At 42.8% G+C, this 25,130-nt stretch overlaps 1 protein-coding gene across 1 annotated transcript in view; it reads right to left on the bottom strand.

The window, feature by feature from the left end:
• The window catches only part of LRRTM4 (leucine rich repeat transmembrane neuronal 4), a 977,774-nt gene that overhangs the window by 869,309 nt on the left and 83,335 nt on the right, over positions 1-25,130 (bottom strand). Inside the window, exon 2 of the mRNA XM_074940079.1 lies at positions 19,937-20,029. The gene's annotated coding sequence lies outside the window, so the exon portion shown is untranslated. The remainder of the gene's footprint in view (positions 1-19,936; positions 20,030-25,130) is intronic.

Consider the following 25,130-nt stretch of genomic DNA (forward strand, 5'->3'; position numbering starts at 1 on the left):
TTAGCCGATGGACTGTCTTTCACTATATACTCACAGAGTTGTACAGTGCATGGTATAATGGCTCACTGATTTCAGCTGGGGCCTTCAGGCAATTCAGTACAAATAAACAAACAATCAGATACTAAGGGCTTGGATACCATGATAATGAGCACAGGATAGACAGCTTACACCGATTAGGACAGATAAAAACAATTAAAGCATTTCAGAGGCATATTTTAATTAGCACTGTGTGAATTACCTGTGAATATTCTATGACTGAATATTCTTATGCAATTACTATAACTGGGCTAATAATAATTTATCTGAAAAATATAATTTCCAAGCCACCTTCCTCATTATGGGCAGCAGATGGGATTTTCAAAAGTGTCCAAGCGATTTAGGAGCATGCGCCCCAATGAAAACTAATGGGACTTATGCTTCTAAATCACTTCAGAGTTACCAGGCTTAAACTCAGTCCACATAAGGCTGAGGTGCTTATTACTTATAATAAAAAAAGCTACTGGTTGGGATTTTCAAAAGCACCTAAGCAATGGGACTTCAAAATCCCACCAAATAACAATGTTTATTATACATAATAAGCCTTTGGGTCTTGTGCGGACTAAAATTCAGCCAGGTACAGTAGCTCTAAACTATGCTCCAATCAAAACCAGACAGTAGATTAAGTGATCATAATTTAGGAGGGATGAGGAGGAGACAAAGGGCTGGGTGCCATTTACACAACCAAGGCACCATCAACCTGTCCCTTCTCACTACAACCCTAACAAATCCATATATTGAACAAGAGGGATGACAAGATAGAACCTAACAGAACTTGACATGAATGCTCTGGTGATAGGGTGTGGTGCAAGTGCAAAAGTGAGATTACCCATCTCCCCCGAGTCAGTCCTACAGGGACTTCAGAAAGCAGCTCAATGTCCATGTCCATCAAAGTCCTTGGCCATTCTGCTGAGGCTTCCGAAAAATGTGCCAACTGATGGACAGTGATGAGGCTATCTGTCCTCCTAGGAAGTGAACTCAGACTATCCACTCATTTCGCTAGAGGCTAATGGCTCATTTCAGAAACTAGCCACTACACCAACCTGGCCTACCCCGCAGCTATTTTCAGTCCTCTGGAGTATAAAATTCCCACTGTACTAATTGTTTTTCTCAGTAGGGAAACTTAACACAAGGAAGCATTTGTTTGTCTTTTCCCCGACTGCAGAGCTTGAAACAAGCCAAGTTCAAAAGCTAAATGCAATGGTTCCGTATCTACAGCTTCACAGAGAATATCAGCAGGGTGGGATTTAAGAACGTCTGTCTGGCTGGGCTAGTTAAATGTTAATGTGTTGAAATGAGCAGCAAGCCTTGAAGCATAGATGCTTCTAAAAAGCAAACACGAGCAGTGAAAACTCAAGCTTAAATTGCTTTTTAATGATCTCAAAGCAGAAACACAGTGATAGCTAGTGGATAGGCCACTGGAGTGTGATTCTGGAGAGCTGGGTTCTATTCCCAGTTGATGATCTACGGTGATACTAACATTGCTTGATCATTTATCTCTGTTTCCCTTTCTCCCTGTTGTCTATTCAGAATTGTAAGCTCTTTGGAGCAGGGACTGCCTCCCATTATGTGTTTAATGGCTAGCAAAATGGGGCCCCACTCTCAGATGGTTCTTCCAGGTGCTACTATAAAACAAAACAACAACATTACTTTATTGCTATTTTCAAAATTAAATGAAATTGTTTCCACCTTAAAACTTATTTTTCATTCGTTAGAGAAAAATTAAGGGCACATTATCATGCTGCATATGCCGAACCATTTGCACTTTTTCTTTGTGTTTGGGTAGACTGTTGGTTGTCTCCCTTTCTCAATCTCAAGTTAGATTTTAAAGGGAGATTTAATAACTGTGTTCAGTTAAAGGACATAAACCCAGCTGCCAATTCTAAAATCCCACAAAACCTGCTTCATTAACATTTCGGAAATGGTTGAACGGGGAGAGACTGGGTGGCTTTGAGTGGGGGGTTTAATGGGCAATTGAGACCTGCATGCCTAGGGCCTCAACTCAGGAAAGCGTTTAGCCATGTGCTCAAGCGCCCTCCGTGAATGAGGTTACTTTCCTGAATTGCAGTCTAGGGTCACGTTTTAAAATGATAAACCTGTTGGTTCCCACTGAAATCAATAGCAAAACTGGCTTCAATGGTACAAAATTAGGCCCCAAGAGAGCATCCTCCATTTGTTCAGCACCATTTACCCTAGTGGATGGGTTAAAAAAAAAAAAACTAGATAAGTTCATGGAGGATAGGACCATCGATGGCAATTAGCCAGGGTGGGCAGGGATGGCGTCCCTAGCCTCTGTTTGCCAGAAGCTGGGTGTGGACGACAGGGGATGGATCACTTGATGATTCCCTGTTCTGTTCATTCTCTCTGGGGCACCTGGCACCGGCCACTGTCGGACGACAGGATACTGGGCTAGATGGACCTTTGGTCTGACCCAGTCTGGCAATTCTTATGTTCTTATGGATCCCAACATATTTTAAAATATTTAGCTGTTACATAAATTATATTCCAGGATCACTTAACCCAGCACTGAAACAAAGGTACCTCTGAGGTTTGCTGGAACCTAACATCTGTTCAACGCTATGAGACAGGAAAGGAACGAGCCTCTCCACTCAGGGCTTGATTACATACGGACACTCAGAAAAATTACGGTGAATCAACAAAATGTGTGAACTCAATGGAAATAAGGCCTGGTCTACACTCGAAAAATGGGTTGTTTCAACTACGTCAGTCAGGGATGTGAAAAATCAACTGTGTAGACACAGTTGAAGACCATCTGTCTAGCTACTGCCTTTCGGGGACATGGATTACCTCCACCAATGCAAAAACCCTGCCCATTGGCATAGGTAGTATCTACACTGAAGCACTGTAACAGCGCAGCTGTAGCATGTTAAGTGTAGACAAACTATAAGTTGAAGCACGTTAACCCTCCCACGTGGATGCTTCCGTTCAGGAGAAACCAGGCTTTAGTTCCCTTTAACTTAACCTGCCTCAAAGGAGGAAATCTGAGAGCTGATTGGATGCTGTGTACAAAAGTTATCTCGTTACAGACAAACAGAAATGCTATCAAGTTGAATGTAGGGCCTCACTTGTCTCGGTCAACAAGTAAATGTTACACAGTGCCTTTCCTTAGTAGATCTCAAAGCACTTTATAAAGGAGGAGAGTATCATCATCCCCATTTTACAGATGGGGAAACTAATGCACAGGAAGGTGAAGTGACTTGCTCAAGGTCACCCAGCAGGGCAGGGGTAGAACTGGGAATAGGACCCATATCTCCCGAGCCCCAGTGTTGTATGCACTAGGGCCAGTGGCTCTCAACCTTTCCAGACTACTGTACCCCTTTCAGGAGTCTGATTTGTCTTGCGTACCCCCAAGTTACACCTCACTTAAAAACTACTTGCTTACAAAATCAGGCATAAAACTATGAAAGTGTCACAGCTACACTATTACTGAGAAATGGCTGACTTTCTCATTTTTACCACATAATTATAAAATAAATCAATTGGAATATAAATATTGTACTTACATTTCAGTATATAGAGCAGTATAAACAAGTCCTTTTCTGTATGAAACTTTAGTTTGTACTGACTTCACTCATGCTTTTAGGTAGCATGTTGTAAAACTAGGCAAATATCTAGATGGGCTGATGTACCCCCTAGAAGTCCTCTGTGTAGCCCCAGGGGTGTGCGTACCCGTGGTTGAGAACCACTGCGCTAGGCAACACTGCCTTCCTATGTATCATACATTCCCAATATTCAACATGCCCTAACTCTGAGCCTTTGTACATTTCTAACAATAGGAACAAGTTTAATTTTGCTAATAAGTCCTTGATAAAGTGCAATGCAACTTTACCCTTACAACCTCATAGTAGCTATTTTGTCCCACAGTACTATTCAGTCGCAAAGCACAAGACCATTTTTACTGCTAGTTTATTTTTGGTAGGACATATGAATGCATAATAGACAACTACATCAATAATCCATTTTTCTTTCATTCTCTGCAAGACAACATAGTACACATTCCAAACAGAGCTCAAATAGACCTTAATGGGGTTTGAATGATTAGATTCTCTAATTGTATTTACTGTGTAAATCAATAACATTTAATTTCTTTAAAAATGCTGGCAATGCCATTTTAAAATTGAAGAGACAAGCTAGCTAAATTATTTATCAGATTTTAAGACTCAAGGAACCAATTAATTTTTTTTCTGCATGTCGAAATTGAATGAAAAATCCCATCAACTAATTTATGACAGTTACCGAATATCTATTTTACATAACGCAGCAGGGCTGTTTTATTATGATCCAGATCATATAAGATTATTAAACTCAGTATTTCATGCTCCCAGATAATATTTCACCACCACACAGTTTTTGATCCAACATAGTGAAAAACACAATATTGATTTTGTCCGAATCTCACCATTGAATCAGGGCCAGATCCCCATCTGGTTTAAATTGGCATCTGTGGAGTTCAATGGAATTTCACCAGCTGAGGATTTACCCTTCAGATTTTGCTTCCCTTGCTGCGTACCCTAAAATAATGGGACTACTGTATCTGCAGTATAAGATTTACCTTTGGTTATTTATATGGCTCCTATTACCATAGATTCAGAGTTCAAAACTAGAAGGGACCCTTAGATCATTTAGTCTGACCTCCTGTATATCATTGGCCCTTAAATTTCACCCAATTACCCCTGTATTGGGCCCAATACCTTCTGTTTGACTACAGCATCTCTTCCAGAAAGACACCCAATGTTGACATGAAGACATCGAGAGATGGAGAATCCACAAATTCCCATCGTAGTTTGTCTCAATAGGTAATCACCCTCACGGTTAAAAATGTGTTCCTGATCTGTGATTTGAATATTTGGCTTCAGCATCAGCCATTGGTTCTAGTTCTGCCTTTGTCCACCAGATTAAATAGCTCTTTAATATCTGAGCAACGGACCATCTTTAATGTATTTATCCTCACAAGAACCCTCTGCGGTACGGAAAGGCTATTATCCTCATTTTACCGATGAGAAACAAGGAGACAAAGTGACTTGCCCGAAGTCCTACAAAAGGTCGATGGTGCTGCAAGGAACTGAGCGTGGGTGCCTGGAATCCCAGACAAACACCTCAAGAACTGGACCATCTTTCTTCTCTTATCCACTCGAGAAATTCACTCCTGTGCAGAAAAGGAGCCTGAGATCTATGCACCGCTTAAGCCCTCAAAAGAGGGCTTATATGAGTGTTAAATGGTGCATAGGTTATAAGTAGGACCCCAAAACAGGGGTGAATTTCACCCAACAGTCAGACAAACAATATTTGGCCCGGAAAATAAATACATAATGGACCTGATGTTGTTCCAATATATCCACTCCTTAAATGGTAGGGAACTATTTAGGAAAGCAGAGTATTTATAAATGTACAATAATTATAGTGGAACACGACCTACCACCACAGGGGACAGAAGCAAAAGGATTCTCCCCCCATGCCAATCAGGCTCCAGGCACTGCAAGGGGAGAACAGAAGATTAAACCAACTGACTGCATATTGCATTATTGTACTGTAAAAGTATATCAAGTGAGGTCTTTTATGCAAGCTTCTCACGTTCTGAACTCAGTGGTCATTATGAGATCTGCATACAGACTGTGATGATAAATCTATGCAATTGTGTATATAGAAAATTGTATTCTTAATCTGTATTACAACTTCAACTACACCTCACCGCAGGATGGCAAGTAGTCAAGCAGGAAGAAGCCCCTCCCAAACCAGGTGTTTACACAAAACTGGATTCAAGTTGCTATCCCTTGGGCAGCCCAGAAAAAGACAATGATGGACCGTTAGAGCTTATGGAAAGACATTAAGACATCCCAGGGAATTTCCCCACTCTCAACAAACATGCAGAAGCATGGACAAAGAGAAAAGGAAAAGACTTTTAATAGCAGGCTTGGGAGTGAATTTATCCAGAACTTGAGGGACAGTCTCAAGGCACGAGGCTGTTCATAAACCTGGATTCCTTCTATAGCTAGGGGATACACTGAGAAACTATTTTATGGCAATAGATAACGTGTATGAGAAAACAGATTTTAATGGATATGGAAGAGTGAAGCCTGAGGTTGTGTGTTACCGTTTATTTTTTGCATAACTTTTATATGTTCAGTTTCTCTGACTATTTCAACTTCAAATCTGTGGTGTTTCTATTAAATATATATTTATTGCCAAACAATGCAGGTCTTTGGTGCTCAAACAGGTGTAGAGTATGCATGCTAAAGTCAGCTGGTGTCTAGGGGGTTGGTTTCACATTTCCAGGGATGATTAACCGGGGGCGGAGTTCAAATGTCTGGCAGTTAAGAATTTGGAAAGGACGTATTTGGAAGACTCGGGAATAGAAGGGCTGTTGGTGTCACCCTCCAAGCCGTAACTGCGCCGGTGAGAGCCAAGATGAGGCTTATGGTAGTGGGCTGGCTGTTGTCAGCACAACTGACAACCCAGTGCACAGTCAACCCGTGGAACTGTTTGCCAGAGGATGTTGTGAAGGCCAAGACCATAACAGGGTTCAAAAAAGAACTAGATAAATTCATGGAGGATAGGTCCATCGATGGCTATTAGCCAGCATGGGCAGGGATGGTGTCCCTAGCCTCTGTTTGCCAGAAGCTGGGAATGAGCGACGGGGAGGGATCACTTGACGATTACCTGTTCTGTTCATTCCCTCTGGGGCACCTGGCACTGGCCACTGTCAGAAGACAGGATACTGGGCTAGATGGACCTTTGGTCTGACCCAGTATGACCGTTCTTATGCTCTTGTATTCTTATGAACCGTAGCTGCACAGCCCAAAGGCCCCCAGAGTTACAGGACACGCAGTGACAGAACCCTTTACTGGCCTGTGTAATCCCCAAAATGCCAACCCCTCACCCGCTGAACCGGTCACAAGTATTCAGCGCAGCCTCAGAACATTTCTTTACTCACTTTTCCAGAAGCACGTTGAAGACGAGACATAGGAGCAGAGCTGGCAATATATTGACATGGGGTGAATATTTTAAAGCACCTTGAGAAGTAGCAGGCCTGAGCAGAAGGTAAGTGGGCGGAACACACTAACATCAGGGGTGTGAACAGGAGAGGAAGGGGGACCTAAAAACAGTATTTCCTGTGGCTGTGTCGGCTGCTAAGATTGAAAGCTTTTCTAGACAAGGGCTGTGTTTTGCAGTGTCTATAGCGTGACCTGCACCTTGAGTCCCTAATCTTGGTTGGGGATGTGCAGGCATTAGCATACCGCAACTCATAAATTAACAAAACAGTTAACAACAGGAATAGGAACAGGACTCACTGTGTAAGATGTAGAGGACAGAAATGTGAAAGGTTCCCCCCCCACCCCAGTTGGGCTGTTTAATGCAATTACTTCAATGCACAATATCTTTTTTCCAATTATTAAAAACAGAGTAATGTTTTCCAAGCTCTTGCACCGTAAACACATGCTAATGAACTGAAGTTTGTACCGAGCTGCATGATTTTTCACTTTTAATCTAAAAAACACAGAGGCAAGTGGCTAAACAAAAACAAAGAGAAATAATATTTATATATATATATATAAATATATAGAGTTGTAGCTGCCCAGCGTTGTGAATATATGTAATAAATTATGCCATCTGTCTTGCCTCCATAGGTGTCAAACAGTGCCTGTTCCCACCTGAAAATAATTATCATTCCTTAACAATACTGTAGTCAAACTGATTAGCATATACAGCACCCCTCCTGGCTGATTCACACAGACGCACAGATGTTGCCTTCAGAGGGAGAGCATTTCATCTACCTCTCTGATTCAAGGGAAGGGATTTCCTGTGGCTAAAAAAAGACAGTTGTAAATGGCCGCTTCCAGAATAGAGAGAGGCAAGGAGGAGCATATCAGGTACCCAAATCTTAGAAGCTCTGTGTTTTCTCCCCAGCACCACCTCCCAAAAGGTGCCTCCAAGCTTATCATCAGTGCAGCTTCAGTTAAGGTGCTGCCTCCAGACATCTGGGTGAAACAATTCATTAATTCTGTTCCGTTTCATTACTCTGTGCATCACAGGGGGGCAAGTAGGACTGTTACTCCCCAGTGTTTAGAGATAAATATACTCTAGTCTCCGGTATTGAGTTCAGAACTTGACTTATTGGCCCTATTGCTAGTCCTTGTGCCCCTGCTTCATCCTCAAAGTTCTGGCCCCTACCCCATATCAGAGGTTTATTTGCCTCAAGGAGGATTTATTTTTTCCCATTGACTTCAGAGAGCATTGCAACATCCTTTTGGACCTACACAAAAGTCTTCACTCAAATGTTCCCCACCACTCTGGTATTGGAGCACTATACAAAACCAGAAGATGAACAGATGGGCAGCTGCTAAAGAGCACTATCTGCTGGCAGCTCAGAATACGTAGCCATGCTCACAAGTTAGTAGATTCAATAAAGTTGTTTTGGCTACACCCTGCAAGTGGCTTCCTAAGTCCAGGTCTTAAGAATGAACACCAACAGCTCCATTGGATGCCAAAGGACTTCAGCACTACAGCGAGTCAAAAGAAGAGGGTGGGTTCTGCAAAAATAATTACACTTTTTGGAAACAGCACAATGCCCATGGGAGTTGCAGTTTGTGTGCCTCTGCTCCCATGCTTCTGTGTTGGTGTGGGGAGGTGTTGCACCGTGGGCGTCTCTGACCATGATGCATCATGGGAAATGTAGACTAGCTGGGGTAGCCACTCCATAGAGAATAGAATGATGAGGAAACTGCAATGGCGTATCCAGCTTTCAGCTGCAATATTTTGGTTTCCATCTGAGAATCAAACATGTCTTAATTTGGGGGTATTTAGCTTGACCAAAAACAAAAAAAAAAAAGTGACATTTTTCAGATTTTTTTTTCTTCAGAAAAATAAAAAGGGTCTATTGAGTCAAAAACCCATTTCCCCATTGAAAACCTGTTGTGATGGAAAATTTGCAGCTCGTCCACTTAGCACCTTTGAAAATTAGGTGCCAAAGCTTTTTCCAAATGACACAGTGAAATTGTTTTGCCCTTATATTTGGAACATATGGCAAATTACCCATCGTGTGAGCCAAATAAGATATAATGCTATTTAGAAGTCAGGCCATTTTTAGGTTATCACAGTTTCAGTATATTATATTCCACAGCAGATAAAACATCTCAAAGGGTGTTTAATTACTCTTGTCAAATGTTGTATGTATTGGATTTACTGGGATTGAATTATGTATGCAGTCTGTCCTCGGCTACCTTTCACCTATTCCTTTTATTTTCTCCTTGGGAGGTAATTGTTTCCTGAACTGTGAAGGGCCTTTTAAAAAAAGTTTATTTAAAAACCAAAATGCAACACTTGCATAGCTATTATGCCACATGCTATGGTCTGACCTAATAGGTGCTTGGAACTTAATGCAATGTATAACCCTACCCAACACATATACTTGCTCCATTCATTTCCCTGGATTTTAGTCTGCAGAAGAGAAGAATTAGGGGGGGATTTGACAGCTGCTTTCAACTACCGGAATGGGGGTTCCAAAGAGAATGGATCTAGACTGTTCTCAGTGGTAGCAGATGACAGAACAAGGAGTAATGGTCTCAAGTTGCAGTGGGGGAGGTTTAGGTTGGATATTAGCAAAAACTTTTTCACTAGGAGGGTGGTGAAGCACTGGAATAAGTTACCTAGGGAGGTGGTGGAATCTCCTTCCTTCGAGGTTTTTAAGGTCAGGCTTGACAAAGCCCTGGCTGGGATGATTTAGTTGGGGTTGGTCCCGCTTTGAGCAGGGGTTGGACGAGATGACTCCCTGAGGTCCCTTCCAACCGTGATATTCTATGATTCTATGAATCTATGATACACAGAGGCAGGTTTTACCTTTATCCTTCTGCCATCCCAGGTTTTAATTGCTGCTTACTGTCACACACTGTGCTTTCTAATTTCCAGAAAAGTACGACTCTGCTGTGGAACTGTGCAAAGTGCCGAAATGATCTAGGCTGATGAGCAATTTAGTAAGTGGCAGGAATGTATAATAACTCCCCCAGGGGGCGGGGGGAGGGAAGCATCTTTCGGTGTTAGAACTGTATTCCTAAACTGCTTTGATCTACTTTCATTTGAGTTGTATAAACCTTTGCTAATTGATTTAAAATCAGCACAGGACATTGTCTTAAAGAAGCTTTGGTTGTATACAATCTCATTTGGAGTAATACAACAAGGTTAAGCATGTCCAGTTTAATGGCTATCATTTTATTTATACAGGACCAGATTCTACCCAGTTGTTGCACTGGGTAGAGAAGGGAAAGGAAGACAAGCCATGTTCACAGATGCATAAGCCTAGATTCTCAATAAGGACTGGTTATTTTTTGTGCCTGTGATGGGCTGTGACTCACCACACTTACACCTCCTGCTGGCTGTCCTGGGGATTAGCTCTGTGAGCCAGTGCTCCTTCTTCTGGTGATGTCTTGCAGCTGTCACTTCTGCTCCTGGACCCATGTCGTTCCAAGGACCACGACATCCTTTTCAGGACACAGCCCTCTGGTTGTGTCCCACTCCATGCTCCTCCCTTCTGGGGACAGTACTGCAGTCCGCTGGTCCAGCCACTTCCTCAGTGTCGAGTGGGGAGGCGGACCCAGGGCTGCCCACGACTCCGGATCCAGGCCCAGGGACTCTGTAGATGGCAGCAACATGCTGCGTCCCCTCCAATCTCTCAGCACATTTCCCTGGGCCACTTCCCCGCCACGCTAGCATCTTCTTCACCCTTTACCTCAGGGCCTCACCATGCCAGTGTTAGCAGCCAGCCAAGAGCACACTCTCACGCCCCTGATCCTGCCCAGCACTGCTCTGTCCAAGGTACTAGCATTCTTTCTCCTGCAAGGCAGCCAGTACTCCTTCCTTGAGCTCTAGAGCGCAACTGCCTCCGCTCTGCCATGCAGCTCTTCTTATATGGGTCTACCCGGCCCTGATTGGCTGCTCCTCGCAGCCCCTCTTCAATTGGCTGCTTTATGCACAGCCTCCCCAGGGTTCCATTAACCCCTTACTGACCAGTGTGGCCCATCACAGTGCCCAAATGGAGAGACACCTTAAAAAGTAGTCTGATCTTCAGGGGGGCGAATGCTCAGCACTTTCTGAAAGTTAGGCCCATCTACGGTGTCTCAAGTCGGGTACCTGAAAATCACTCGTCATGTTTGAAAGCCTTGGCCATAAATTGTAAGGCCAGAAGGAAAAGTTATGATAACCTAGCCTGACCTCGAACAACAAGACAGACTTTTACCCACTGATGGGAAGCCACCTTCTGCAGGGCAAGAGAAAGCCCAGCTAAGCTTGGCATCAATCAATCAAACTCTCTCTATATCTATATATATATCAGTATCTATCTATCTACATATATATGAGCTGATAGCAATACGCAATATAATAAAGAATTAATTGGAAAAAATGAAAAATGTGCTAAAGTAGCTAAGAGGAGAAACATGTAGAGCATGCAAAGGTGACTCAAACACACACAGAATGCCACTCTCCCTGTGCTAATACTTGGTTCAATCAGATTATTTCTGATTGAAAGCAGATTATCCCAATGTTATTAAAACATTAACTTTGACAGGGAAAGTGGATAGAGAGAGAACAGATGATAGCAAGAGTTCTCATCTGTTAATTTATTGGGCTGACCACAACATGTTCAAGATTTGTGCACTTTGAAGTCCTGGCTTTAAAGGTTTCAAAAAGAAATGTGAATTCTCATTTTATCTAATATCATTCCATTCTGTGATTGCATTCTTTCTCTAAACTGTGCCCAGATGTCAAATCCAATAAGAGCATTAATTAGGTCTGATTTCTTTAATGGTCTAGTTTTATTAAACCCTTGGCAGGCATGACGACAGTGCAGCTTGTGCCAGCCACAAACTCTGAGTCTGGAAATACAAAACACACAGCCACACACACACCCCACTACACAAACACCAATACCAAAGACCTGCATAAGTTTGCAATGAAATGGGCAGCATCGGTTTTCAATTAAGTAGGCCTGTCTTGGGATATCAGTCACGGGCCAAGATTTTCAGAAGTAGATTTTGGAAGCCTCCATTTTTTTAAGGTGGCCAACATAAAAAAAGGGGCCTGATTTTTACGGAGTGCTGAGTAGGGCAGTGCCCTACCTCAAAGGGGTGTTGTGAGGATAGATACGCTGAAGACTGTAAGGTGCTCAGCAGTAGGCGTGGGGAGGGAGGGGCTATAAGTCTCTTAGATAGCATGTGAAGAGCTTTGAGACCCTAAGGTGCTATATACACCAGTGCAGTGTTATCATCCCTCTGCATCCTTGTAGGTTCATGTCTCCTCCTCCTCCACTGACCTAAAGTTTTGCTCCTGAGATTGGCTAACAAAATGAAGTATGGCTAACAAAATCTATGAATTTTGTTGGAGCTGGGTTAAGCTCTGTATGGGTCAGGAAGTAAAATACAAGATGACAGCAATCATCCTTCTAGCTCTGCTTCTGGAGAACTAAGTGACACAACCAGCCCGTTCTTTTGTTCCATCCTCTCATTGAAGTGTCTGTTTTCTGCATGTCAGATTGATTCGAGTTAAAAAAAAAGAGTCCTAGAGCACATGGAATGACGTCTAACAGTCTAAATCATCAAGAGCGAGTGACAGGAAAACAACATCATTACACGTGTGAGACCGCACGCAACCAACACTGTCAAACAGGGAGCGATCTACCCTGATCTGCCAGTGAAACACTGTTGTGGGATATCATGCAACTGATGCAGCCAATGCTCAGAACAGTAACCCTCAGGCTAATGGAGCGAGCCACTGAAATCCCATTGAAATTAAAATGGGAGTTAGGCACTTATCTCTCTTGGAATTCTTTGGAAAATCCCATCTGTAAACTATAAACATTCATATAGCATTTTATTGTCTGGTGTGTGTAATATAAAATTAGTTATATACATATAAATATTGATTGTATGAATCTAATATGAATATATGTAATAATAATAATATCTAGCTTTTATTTGGCACTTTTCGGCAGTGGACCTCAGAGAGCTTTACAAGAGGTCAGTATCTCATTATCCCCATTTTACAGGTGGGGAAACGGAGGCACAGAGAGGGGAATTGACTTGCTCCAGGCCATCAAGAAGGTCAGTGGCAGATCTAGGAATAGAACCCACTTCTCTGATGTCTGAGGCCACTGCTCTATCTAGCAGTCCACACTGCCTAACATATGTACACATGTTAACTTACTTTGGAGTTGTTTAGGCCTCTTTCCCCCCGTTACGTCTCATGTGAAACAAAAGTATTTTCTTTGTTTGGGGTTATTTTTTGCAATGAAAACCCAAAACATTCTGATGCAAGTGGGCGTTTTCTGAGACAGTTTCCAGTTAATGAAAAGGAAAAACAAAACAAAACACCCAGTTTTCCATAAAGAAAAGCTTTGATGAAGACTTTGAGCCAAGTCTCCTACTAACATGCACAAACACACCCACCATACATAAGACAATAGCATGCTTATTTCTCTTAGTGCCTCACAGTATTGCTGGTATAAGCAATAAGGGATGGGTTGTTGTTGGTTTTTTTGGCTCTTATAACCTTCCTGCTATGGGAATACTCAGTGGAGTCTCTAAAGAGGCATACTCTGTTCCTTTCAGAACTGATAATTCATTTTTGAAAAATAAATTTAGAATATCTATCAAAACCTACAAGCATTTGCTGAACAAGCTTTTCCAGGGTCTCAGTGCAGTATATTACTTCAAAGACTTCAGAAGTTGCTATAGCTTTCCTGTTTTGGGGTCAATACATCACAAGTTCAGACTATAATGACAACTAACCACAAGCTATCTATGATTTTATCAGCATAATGTAACAGTTGCCATCCAATCAATTGCATAACATTTATTATTACTGCTTACTGTTAACTCTGAGAGGCCCCAGCTGAGATCAGAGCCCCATTGTGCTAGATACTGTGGTAAGGAACAATCGCTGCCTCGTGGAGCTTACAGTCTGAAAACAAGAGGTAGACTAAGAAAGGGAAGGAAAAGTTACCACCACATATGCGTTTTGCAGGACTGGCACTTTAGCTTTTGTGGGAGGGGGGGAAAAAAAAAAATCAAATTCCTTGCATGGAGGAGCCTTTGAAGAACATGTGTGAAATGACAGCAACAGAAGCCTGCAAACCGATCCTGGTTTTGGAATATCCTGCAAAAGGGAGGCTTGGATCATTTTTGCTCAACAGTTCACTTTGGCTAAACTCCAAGCAAACTTGGGTCAGTTTTACATCAGTTTTAGACTGGATTATGGGCATGCCTGGAAGCCATGAGAGAAACCTGTTTTCCACACAATGCCAGGTGAAGCTCAGGGGGGAAAAAAAAAATCTCACAAACCTCAGGTCAAATAAAATCACCAAGCTATGCAGGGCTTTACTTTGAATTTTTTATGGTCTCTATCAAATTTGATCAAATCTTCCTTAGTTGCTAAAATAAAAAACAGTCAATGTCATGGAAACAATGAAGTTCATCCTAGTGTAAAGGGCAAGCAAAAAGACTTAAGTCCCAGTTAAGCCTTCAAAACAAGGGTTTAAGCGGTCCCCAGGACTTGTGTTGACACTTTGCACAGGGATATATTTCACCATCAGAAACTAAATGCCATTTTCCCCAACGGGTTTTATAACACAGCCTCTTAATCCAGATATTTTTCAGTCCCATGAAATGTAGGGATCTGATATTTCTTCTTAAAATTAACTGACAAGCAAACAAAACTCTATATTAAAAAAAGAGAGAGCGAGACTAAGGCCACTGTGAGGACCGGTTCCTTCAGAAGTACATTCCTACTAAAAGAGCAGGAACTATTTTTGCAAAAGGGAGATCTCAAATATGAATAATTTTCTTTGTATTTAACACTTTGAATCCAGTATCCTTTCATTGAGTTGATTAATCTTAGGAAGGACATTTCGGGTACGTGTACACTGCAGCTGGGCGGGTGTAATTCCCAGTTGGGATACACACACATGCACTAGCTTGGTCATAGAATCATAGAATCTCAGGGTTGGAAGGGACCTCAGGAGGCCATATAGTCCCACCCCCTGCTCAAAGCAGGACCAATCCCCAATTTGTGCCCCTGATCCCTAAATGGCCCCCTCAAGGATTGAACTCACAACCCTGGGTTTAACAGGCCAATGCTCAAACCACTGAGCTATCCCTCCCCCCAAGCTAATGTGCTAAAAACAGCCAGTGGCCGCAGCTGTTTGGGCAACGGCAGAGTACGTCTTGGATAAAATTGTACTCAGGCAGCCAGGCTGCGCTGCGACTCAGCTCGACCAGAGCGAGCTCATGTACATCTATCGACCCAAGCTGGAAATTCTACCTCCTGTGCTGCTGGAGCGGAGACACATCCTAGTCGACTTTTCCATTGGTTTGAACAAACTCAGTTTCCCTCCATTTTAGGAGAACATGCATTTGGTAATCAAATTTCTCCTTGTTTTCTCCAATCGGACTGTAAAAGCCCTGCTTGGTTCGCCCAAGTCTTTCTGATTGTTCACAGAGATCAGACAACAGCTGCAAAGTTAGTTGTGAGCTGGAAAAATGTTTTCAGATAACGGCATGCAAGACTGCACGCCTTCTTTGTACTAATGGGAACGAGGCAATCATTGTCGCTGTGCCGAAAAATTGCACACCTAACCAAGTCATTACATCACTCTGTACAAGTCCTTTGTGTGGATGAGACATTGAATTCTTGTTTCATTGTTCCATGTGACTCTTGCGGTACTTTCCCCCTCCTTGCCCCTGGATACTCAACTTCCTCCAGTCAATCGAGTCTTTTTTGTGCCAGGGTCTCCTTGAAATCACAGTGGAAGGGTGCCGGCAGGGCATATTCTGTGAGGTCCCTTACACTTCGTAATTCGCTCTCTCCCCTTCAATGCTCAAAACAGCCCTCATCTGTTGACCTTCCCAGAATCAGGGGATCTTCAACGGAGCAGAGGCATTATGCTGGCCCGATACACGAGGATGAATTTCACTCTGAATCAATTACTTGCTGTTATTTATTTACCAAGCTCAAGTAATAGGCTTTGGTTAGATTTAAACCAGCTAAAGGAAGGACAGCCTGGAGGTTAGGACACCTATCTGGGATTTGGGAACCCCAGACACAATTCCCTGGTCCACCACAGACTCCCTATGTGATCTAGGGCAAGTCACGCACCCTCTCAGTTCCCCATCAGTAAAATGGGGGGGTGGTAGAGCAGTGCTATCCCTCGGGGGTGCTGTGAGGATACATATATGAAGGGTTGTGAGGAGCTGAGGAGGACATTACCAAGATATTTTATTTAGTCATGTCAGAGAGAGCACGACTGCAGAAGTCCCTCAAAACAGTTGAAACTCTAAGGGATTCTTAAGTCATTCTAAAAATATATTACCAGGGAGGAAGGGCAGTGTGGCTGAATGTAAAACAGCTTTGTTCTTCAGGAAAAAAATGACATGTTTATTATTCCTCCTCTTTTGTATCCTCCATTTTTTATCCTCTTGCTCATTTCCACACTGCATACTACTGGAAGTCAACAGTGTAACTGAAAGCTTTGTGAAGATATGTTTGTTCAGTAAACAAGTTAAATGTGTTTGTATAATTCTTACTGAAGTAAGATTTAGCCTTTACTGAATGGCTACATGCTGTGTATTTCTCTCTGCAGATATATGCTTAAAAAAAAAAAAGAAGAAGAATAAAAAGAAGAGGATTTAAAATAAACAAACAAGCCACCGAAAGTTTCCAGCCATGAATCTTATTAATCTTAGAAAGTAAAAGAGGGTGACTGAGGATCTTTCAAAGGATGTGTAATACATTTCCATGACAACTATACATGTACTGAATACAAGGACAAATAAAAAACAATAGAATTATGATGCGAATGTTTCAGAATGAAACAGTGCATAAAAAACGTCAGAGAGATTCTACTGTAGATGTTAAATGGAACTCTTTCCAGAATAAGAGACTGAGAAAGATTGGTAGAATTTGACCCACAGGTAAGAAAACAAACTAGTAAAATGATTTTCACAAGTGTTTGGCATAATACTGCTCCCACTAAGGCAGTCAGGCTGAGTGCTTTTGGAAATCCCACGTATGTGCATCCCAGATTTTTAACGCCTAGAAGATGACTTTTGCAGATACTTCCCCCAAACATCTGCACAGTTAATCTCCCCAAAACCAGAACGTTCTAGTGAGATAGCCCAGCCCATCAGACACGAGCAATAAAAAGTCAGGGATAAAAATGGTGAGACTTTGGAGGCGAAGGAAAAGTCCCTCAACGGGTGAAATACACCCCTGTACAGAAAGCCAGCTCAAGGTCCATGAATTACTTGAAGCCCTCAAAATAGAGCTTTGGGCAGTGCATTCACCTTGTGCAGAATCTTCGCAGAGATATAAAATGCATCCAATATTTGACTGTACCTCCGAATCAGAAATGGAAGTTATACAGCATTGACACGCTATTGAACCAAACTGGTCCTAGCTGTTTCATTAGCAATAAATGACCCAGATGGTAGAGTTCTGACATTTACTGAGCATGCTCAGAGGCCAGGGATACACGCTCAGAGGCCTGTGTTTGTCGGTAGCAGCCTGGTCACAGCTTGCATTCCTCAGCATCTGGTTTTGCATCAAATTGGGGCCCTCTTTCTCTAGTTCCATTTGTTGTACTACTACCCATAGATGTTGAAAGTATTAATTTTGGCTGCATGATGCCATATCAATAAAATTACCTCTGGCGCATTCTCCACTTCGATCACAAGCCTATTCAGCACCCACTGTGGCCTTTGTGACCCCCAAACAGTGCCAATCTGACTACTAACATTGCAGGATTATGCAGAAGGGGAGGGGTACCAAAGGGGCACTTTGCACCAGGCCTCCTATGAGAGAAAGCTCCCAAGCCAATTGCCAGCAGTCAAATTCACAGGCATGGCATTTAATGCACAGTGGAAAACATGGATCAAGCGTGATGCACAGGGGAAAACATAATCCCAACTATATATACAAAATAAAGGGAGTCTAAACGAGCTGTTACCACTCAATGGCTAGTAGCGAAGATGGTCTGGAATGGAAACCCATGGGTGTCCCTAAACCTTTGACTGCCAGATGCTGGGATGGGAAGATCACTCAATAAGTGCTCTGTTCTGTTCCCTCCCTCTAAAGCATCTGGCACTGGCCACTGTCGGAAGACAGGATACTGGGCTAGATGGACCATTGGTCTGACCCAGTCTGGCCATTCTTATGAGGATTGCTCTTCACTACAGTTGCATTTAGCAGCTGTTAGCTGAAGTGAATATTGTTCATGCATCAGTACGGGAAGCATTCAGCTTTACAACAGCTACTGCATACATATTACTTGCTTAAAGGCAATTCTTTGAAGTTTATAATCTCTTCTCTTTCTTGCGTACTCCTTCCCCGCCCCATGTGCGTGTTAATGCCTTACCAGGGTGAATTGTGCTTTGGCATGGTCTTTGATACTGTCTTAGTGTGTATTATAAAGATAACAAGAACTGTGGCTACGGGGAGTCTGAACAAGTCCCCAGAGGCATGTTTCTTTTCAGCTCTTGTTTTACCAACAGCTGATGGCATAGAGTGTTAACATGAAGCATCATTAGTATTACAGCTTGTATTAACTTTGCAGGAGGAGATATTTCTTCCACCATTTCCACAGGACTATTGTCTAAAAGCAAAGTAGCAGGTTTCTTGCTAAATAGTGGAAGAATATATCCCTTGTTAGTCACATTCAGTAGTGCTTTGCTTAGCGAGTACTCTCGCTCATTTTAATGGGACTACTTGAAGAGTACTGAGCTGCTGAATGCTAGGATGGAAGGAAGGAACCTTAGTTTGCATGACCCAGGGAAACTGGTCATCAGAATTGTAAGGGCGGGAAACTGCTGGAGGAGTATTTGGAGTTTTTAGGTTGCCTGGCTTACTGGCAGTGGGTTATATATTAATGGTACTGAAGAACTTGTATGGAGTGTGGAGAGGTGCCATTTTCATTTCCCTAGCATTTTTATAAAGCTAAGTAAACAATTAAGAAGTCATTTGAACCATCAAACTTAATTCAATGTGAAGGCAAACCAAAAGTTTACAGACTCAACATGTCCAGATCTATTACTAATCCTTGTTAACAGAGACCATCCAACCCCTCCCCACCCACCAACATTCACAAAAAAGGCATCTCAAAACATATTTCCCTCTTTTCTGGTAAAAATTGGACTATATGGCACTTTTATCAAAATTTAAAAATTGAAAAAGATCGAACAGCTCTAAATTCAACAACAAGAAGGGAAGAATCTATTAGCTCACGTATCCGGTCTATAAGATCTAAAGTCCTAGGAACCACATTTCAGTGCCCACTGGGTCAGCTCAGCCTTCTTAAAGTAGATAAATAACCAAGTAATAAATGAATGAATATGATCGAAAGTGACTCTTTTGGATGACACTTCATCTAAATCACTCTGGTCCCCAAAATGAGTGTACATACAACCTCATGGCACAAGTTTCTCCTTTGTGGACAGCAAGAAAACAAACTCATCTTATTCCCTGCTTCTATGAACTGAACCAGTGCCCATTGGAGTCAATGGAATGAGGCCCACTCACTTCAATAGGCTTTGGACCGTGTACCAAAAGAAAGATTCCTTTTCAGCACTTTCAAAGTCAGGTTTGAAAAATGCACCTCTGTGAGTGCAGTCCCACTTGTTTCTCACCCTAAGCTACAGACAGTTTTCACCAGCATAACCCTCTCATTACTATATGTAGCACGGTGTTTAAACATATACATTTTGTTGATAGATTGTCACTTCAATTAGTTCACCAGTTGATTTTGTGTAATTACAATAGTTTGTCATTCGGTTGTTCTCACTAATTTGTAGTCTCACTTACATAAATTAGATTGATTTATAGGAGTGTTTGCGTGGATTACCTTGTATACGCAAATTGCAACTGGAGCTCTCCTTAGCCTGCTTGATCATTTCACTGCATCACGCACTCCCACTGGTGGTTTTTATTTTTTGTCCTAGGTGATAAAAAGAGAAATCACTGATGAGAACAGAGTGCTGGTATTCCTGAGACCAGATGTTCTTCCCTTGTTACCTGGGCATTTTGGATAGGCTGAATTTTAGAGAAGGCAAGTGAGGCAACCCTTATTTAAAAAGAAAGAGTGATTATTCCTGCACTGAAAGTGGTTAGAAAAGGACAGTGGGGGGCGAGACTCCTGTGTTTTATTCTCAGCTCTGCCAATGACTCGGTGTGACACCTTGGGCAACTCATTTAACCTCTCTGTACCTCAATTAACTCAAGTGTAAAATAATTAATTCAGATTTATAATTATACAGCAGCGTTCATCAGGGGATCACAAACTGACTCAAATTATTATTAATAATAGTTCCAAATATCAGAGTTCCCTGCAGTATTACCAGACTGCTCAAGGCCATCACTGTAGAATGGACACACATCGCTCTGTGTTGTAAATGCTACATTGTATAGCATTTATAACACAGGTAACTACTCAAAAGCATAAGCCGCAAATGCCTCAAGGCCTGATTTTCCATTGCAATGTACCATGTGTAATTACTATAGCTGTGTGAAATGGGTGTAAAACATTACCAGATCAGAATGGCAGTGTTCTGCATTCACTTTGCACTGGTGAAAATTTCTAGATAAGGTCCAGCCAAGAATCAGGAGCCCAGATATTAGCACTCTGTTAATGTTCCATCTGTGTATCATTAGTGTAAAGTATGCACATTCTGAAAAGTCATGAAAACATTTCTAATCAGATTAGATTTTGCAAAACTAGAGCTGGCTGAAAAACAGAATTTCTGTCCTACTGAAAATTGAGATGTTGGAAGAAAAATTCATCCTGAGTCAGGACAAAAAGTAAAAACCTTTAAATTTCTCATAGAAATTCCAGAAACAGCTCTGTGCAAATCCCCTTGGTTGGTAACCAAAATATAATGCTTTGAGTGAGGGCTACATTGTGGCTTTGCTGCTAGCCCTTGAAAAAAAGAGGCAGTGCACAGCTGCACCATCCCAGAAACAACACAGGGACAGAACTATGCTGCACGATTACTGACCCACACCACCAGCAAATTATTTCTCCCCCTTATGGCTAATCCACTTCACTGACTGGTGTGTAGAGAAAGACAGAGTCTAGGTTCTATACGCTCCCTATCCAGCCGTTGCCCACCTGCTTAGGGAGGAGAAAGGTGTAGTGGGCCCCCCGTGACCAGAGCCAAGGACTGGTAGCACCACAGGGGCATTACTAGGGCCTGAATGGGGTGTGGGGTAGTTTCTTACCCGCTTTTGCGTCTCTCCACAGGCACATAATCGAGCCCCAAACTGGCAGTGTAGGGAAGTCATTAAAGAATATCTCATTGGGATATTGTGATGATAAATTCATTGAAAGTGGAGTCGTGCAGGTAACAACTTCCAATTCTTGGGGAAAATCTACAATTTCTACATTTGTTTTTATGAACCTTTAAAGTTCATTGGGGGCTGGAGGAGGTGTCAAGCGAAACATTTTGTTTTTATTTCAAAATCGTTTTGATTATCACATAATGTTGCATAAAATACATTTCAAATCAAAAAGTCACCTCAGAATGAAAATGTTCCATTCCGAAAGCGTCAAAAGGTTCCTCTCCCCCACGCCCGCAACCGAACTTGGTCAAAATAGACACGTTCCCATGGAAAGTTTCAATTTGGATGAAACCACATATTTTGATGGAAAAGTGTTCCATCAGAAAGTTTTTGACCAGCTCTAATTAAAAGACTGTGAGGGTGTAGCCAGGGTGGTCACCCCGCTCCTGCCTGGAAGGGCTTCTTAAACCAGCCCTGGGAGAGGGCTGGGGCAGGGGAACCGCTGGGCTGAGTGGAAGGCAGCCTCTGCTGTGGCCACGCCCCAAACATACCCGGCTTACCCTATAAAAGCCAGTGAAGCCAGGAGCCGGGGCACTCTCTCTCTAGCCTGTGGAGAGGGAGGGACCTGGCTGCTGGGAGTATACCAAGGTATCCGAGGTGGAGCAGGGCTGGGGGAAGGCCAGAGGAGCTGTGGAGCTCTGGCCTGGAAACCCCCCAGGCTGCAGGCCTAGTGGAAGGCCAAATAGGTACTGGGGTTGCAGGGGGCAGCCGAAGGGGTAGGCAGAGGCAGCAGGTCCAAATCCCCCTCGCCTATGATGAGTGGCGCTTACACTGCAGTCGGCCCCAGGGAACGGGGGCTCGGTGACGACCGGCAGTGGCCATAGACTGAGGCGAGGTGGGGGTTGGGGGTTCCCTGGGGAGGGGAGACCCAGATCTGTGCAGGGTACAGCACCTGTGGCAGCACCCTGGCGTGAAAGGGGGCACCGAGGTCCAGGAGGGATTTGGGGCCCAGCGAGACACCAGCCTGCAGGGGGCGCTCCGGAGGCTGGTGAGCTGATAACCAGCAGGAGGCGCCGCAGAGGTGAGTCTGACACCGTTACAGAGGTGCACAGACACTACAGTCATAAGGGACATGCAACTACAACAGACAGATCCCCACAGCAGAAATTATGGGAATAATGGCACCTTAAATCTTCTCAGGCAGAAATTAACTAGTTATATTCTTAAGAGATGCAAGTTTTAAAAAAAAAACAAACAAACCCACAATGTATCAGCTTTTTTGAAGTTTACCATACAGTATACCCCCCAAAAAGTGCCCCCTCCCTGCCAAAAAAGACGCAACTGAGAAGTGGCACAGGACTGCTGCCAATTCAAAGCCCTGTCTATACCCTGCAGCATTAGGAAATCAGACAACTCTTGTTTTTACTCTAAATAAATAAAAGATGGAGGAGGAAAACGCCTCTTGCTTACAGCAGTGTAAATCAGGAGTAACTCCGCAGTGAAGTTTTGCTGGAGTAAAGGAGAGGAAAGCAGGCTTCGGGTTCCATAAAACCAGAACATCAGGCTCAGGATAGTCTAACTGCAGTCTCATCAGACAGTAGGTGAGAAGAAACAATGTCCAGAAAACTATAATTTCATTGCAGAGGTCTGATGATATCAGACCAAACCTGAAGTGATACTGGAGCAGGTTGTTAAAGACTGAATTACTACTTGAGCTTGCAGTCATCAGAAAGAGACCGATACCATCTTCTATTCTATAGATTATATTAGATATACATTATCTGCCGGCAGCATCTCCCAGGATAGCACGTTGTTTACTCAATATGTTGCTTGGATGAGTGCTCTATCTAGGCCATAGGTGCCAGGTAAACAGGCTTTTACTCCTAGCATCTGAAATAACTGGGTACAATTAACTTAGACTTGAATAAAGACTGGGAGTGGATGGGTTATTACACAAAGTAAAACTATTTCCCCATGTTTATTTCCCCCCCACCCCTACTGTTCCTCAGACATTCTTGCCAACTGCTGGAAATGGCCCACCTTGATTATCACTGAAAAAGATCCCCCTTCCCCCCCCCCCCCCCCGGCTCTCCTGCTGGTAATAGCTCACCTTACCTGATCGCTCTTGTTACAGTCTGTATGGTAACACCCATTGTTTTATGTTCTGTGTGTATATAAGTCTCCCCACTGTATTTTCCACTGAATGCATCCGATGAAGTGAGCTGTAGCTCACAAAAGCTTATGCTCAAATAAATTGGTTAGTCTCTAAGGTGCCACAAGTCCTCCTTTTCTTTTTGCGGATACAGACTAACAGGGCTGCTACTCTGAAACCTGAAATAACACAGCAATTGTCAGCTCGTTAGCGATCAGCCTCATCCCTGGAACAGGAGAGTGCACGTGTTCCTGCCACATGCTTGTTACATCTCATCATATCCCTTTGACTTGAGGATCATGAAGGTTCAAATCAAAGGATTTTTGTTACTCTATTAAGCTTTTCAACCATCACTGCTGGGCTGGGATGCAGATAACTATTCATAAAGATGGTGAAGCTACAGGGTAGGTTTTGACTTTATTTCCCCCACTTCTCTTTGTATACAGTATTGAAGCTGTGTATAAAAAAATAAAAGAAACATAAAAACCTCAGACACCCCTGCCCTTTCAGGGTAAGTGCTACATTTTTTTTTCTGCATGACAGATGTCACTTCAAGTTGCTAGGTCTGTATGTATCGACGGTAATGGAAATGGACCAGATCCCCAGGTAATTTAAGTAACTTTCAGCTACAGTGATTTACGTCAGCTGAGAATCTGGCCCACTGAGCTTAAAATTTATGTAGGATTTTTCCATATTCTCCAGATACTTGGCAAACTTGTTTATAATTTAGTTCTCTCGATAGTGTAGATTGGGAATACAATTTTCAAGAGTGCTTGGGTGATTTATGATCCTAAATCCCATTGTAAATCAATGTACACCAGAATTTCACACGGCTGGGAAAAGCTCCTAGGATGAATCCGTGTTTTGTTTTGCACACAGAACCCAACCTCCCCACTTTTTTAGGCCAGGATCTCAGACTCACCCATCATCATTTCTACTCCTTTTTATTTACATATTAAACGTGTAGACAGCAATATAAACTGCTTGCTAATCCAGGTTTCCCAGGAGGTAATGTTTGTTTTTCTCCTCTGTTCAAATGCTGCAACCAACTGTCCTTGAAAGGCCTGAAAAAAGGAAGCAAGAGACAAGAGCTGGAAGTTCCATGCTCCAGCTATTATTCTTTCAGGGGGGAAAAAGATGCCTTTGCATCAGTCTAGGCAAACAAAACTGATTACAAACAAGCTCACACCAACCCAATTTAAAGTCCACAGACCAGGTTGTTTTAACCAGTCTCTCTAGCCTGTCCAAACACTAACCAGGTAGACTTCTTCTGAGGCAAGAGAAAGGATTCCCCAACAGGTTTAGTGCTCCAGTTGGCTAGCAAAGTCCCTTCTTCCTCAGTCTCAGGAAGTACTTCTCTCCAGCTTCCTGCTGCCTTCTGCAGAGATGGCTTTTATAGGAGCTGTAATCAGTTTCACCTGCAGCATGCCTGCCTTCCTAGTCTCCACCTTAATCTCTTCCTTACCCTTTGTATGCCTAGGGCCCATCATGGGAATGAAATCCATATGTGGCAAAGTGTCACCTCCAGCAGCTCATGTGGGAAATAATGAGCACAACCGGTTCCCCAGGGAGTTAAACAAAAACAGCCCCCACCTCACCCCAGCAACCC

The sequence above is a fragment of the Natator depressus genome, chromosome 26, assembly GCF_965152275.1.
Source record: "Natator depressus isolate rNatDep1 chromosome 26, rNatDep2.hap1, whole genome shotgun sequence".
Taxonomy (NCBI): domain Eukaryota; kingdom Metazoa; phylum Chordata; order Testudines; family Cheloniidae; genus Natator; species Natator depressus.